Source organism: Otolemur garnettii, unplaced genomic scaffold (assembly GCF_000181295.1).
Source record: "Otolemur garnettii isolate 467f Iridium unplaced genomic scaffold, OtoGar3 scaffold02816, whole genome shotgun sequence".
Taxonomy (NCBI): domain Eukaryota; kingdom Metazoa; phylum Chordata; class Mammalia; order Primates; family Galagidae; genus Otolemur; species Otolemur garnettii.
The window spans coordinates 1-2,142 of NW_003855211.1; the positions used below are offsets into that span (position 1 = coordinate 1).

Below are 2,142 nucleotides of genomic sequence, written 5' to 3' on the forward strand. Positions count from 1 at the left end.
TGACTCCTTATTCTGGAAGGTGAGGGGCTGCTCCGTCTCATTCTCTGTGCCTTCCACTCCTTATCCTGCTGCCAAGTATATAACCCACACTGGGAAGGAAAGTTCTGTAAGTGACATAGACAGAATTGATAATTGGCTCAATTTTGAAGAAGGCGGGGACAAATAGTTCTTTATATTTTATGGAATTACAAAATATAGCGGTGATCTCCCCATTTGAGATGGAGAAATGGAAACCTAGAAAGGCCAAGAGACTCATCGAGGACTCAGCAGGAAGTGAGCCAGAAGCCGGAATCTTGACTCACAATTCCTTGTGTTTTGGCTGTTCATCATCTTCACTGGATTAATACAAACTTCTCCTGAGTTGCCATCATGAAAGGTAAAATCTGATGGCATTTACTCTTACACGTGTGTATACGTATATTGTTTATAAAGATGTACACGTGCTGCTTAGTGATGGGATATATTCAGATACATAGGTCGCTGTGAAAGTTCGAGACAGGCTGTTATAGTCCATTATTTCATTTCCACGACACGCAGCGTCCTCTCTGATTCACTTGTGCGAGTTTCAACTTACTTTGCTTAATGGTGTGGGGGAAGCTTCATTGTTTCTGTACACACAGATTTTACATTTCTTGATTTCGTGCATCACAAAACTTCCATCATGACTCACATAAATGCCTTGTTAGGCAACTTCGTTGTTGTCCAGATGTCACAGAATGCCTGTAGGCAGACCTGGAGGGCACTGCCTCGCACACCAGGGACTGTGAGGGACGGCCCATTGCCTCTGGCTGCAGACCTGTGGCTGTTGCTGCTGTGCTGAGCACTGTAGGCAGCTGTGACACAGTGGTATTTGTGTATCTAAACATAGAAGCCGCACAGGAACAATACAGATTAAAAACAAAAAATGAGCTGCTGGGTGTGCGAGCAGAGCTGGAGCCATGGCAGGGGGAGCCAGGGCAGGACAGGCAATTAGAAAGTTTCTTCGACTGTACAATCGAGTATTGCTTGAAAGGTGTGCAGCCAAAACTGTAACCAAAGGAGGCATTATTATGCTTCCAGAAAAATCTCAAGGAAAAGCATTGCAAGCAACAGTAGTGGCTGTTGGATCAGGCTCTGAAGGAGGCTGGAGAGAGTTGGTCTCCCACCAACCAATTAGTGGGAGAGTTGGAGACCAAGTTCTTCTCCCAGAATATGGAGGCACTGAAGTAGTTCTAGATGACAAGGATTATTTCCTATTTAGAGATGGTGACATTCTTGAAAAGTATGTAGATTTAAATAAATCACTACTGAAATGGCATCAACAAAATCTTGCATCATGTAAATAATTTCCATGTGTCTCTTTTATAATGAACTAATGATACCTAAAAAAATAATAATAAAAATAAAAAATGAGACATCTGTACAGGACAGTCAATGTGAGTGGAGCTTGTGGGCCTGGGTGCTGCTCTGGGCAAGCCAGCCAGCGGGGCGTGCATGTGAAGGCCGACGTCACTGCACCCTGCAGGCTGCACTCGCCCAACAGTCACTGCACCCTGCAGGCTGCACTCACCCAACACTGAGGCCACACTAAATTCATAAGAAAATATTTATTTAACAAGAGACGAACTTCAGCTTACTGTAACGTTTTTACTTTTTTTAAGTTTTCTTTGATTTTTACTTTTTTATATTGCAAACACATTGTATAGTTGTACAAAAATTTCTTTGTATCTTTATAAGCTTTTTTCTATTTTAAATTTTTTACTTTTTAAACTTCTTGTTAAAAACTAAAACACAAACACACACATTAGCTGAGACCTGCAAAGGGTCAGGATCTTGAAGAGATCACTAGGAGACAGGAGTTTTTCAGCTCCATTATAATCTTAGCAGACCACTGTCATCTAGGCTGTCCACTGTTGACTGAACATCAGCAGGTGGTGAATGCTGTGGCTGTGTCAGGATGAACGACTGTGGCTGTATAAACTCACACAGAATGACTGTGCCTGTGTCTGTGTCTGTGTGGGGATTACCCACACACAGAATGACTGTGTATCTGTGTCTGTGTCTGCGTGGGGATTACCCACACACAGAATGACCGTGTATCTGTGTCTGTGTCTGCACGGGGATTACCCACACACAGAATGACCGTGTATCTGTGTCTGTGTC

General features: G+C 43.0%; 1 pseudogene; it reads left to right on the top strand.

Moving 5' to 3' along the window:
• The first annotated feature begins 938 nt into the window (after window positions 1–938).
• Window positions 939–1,317, top strand: LOC100949878 (annotated as a pseudogene).
• The last annotated feature ends 825 nt before the right edge of the window (window positions 1,318–2,142 follow it).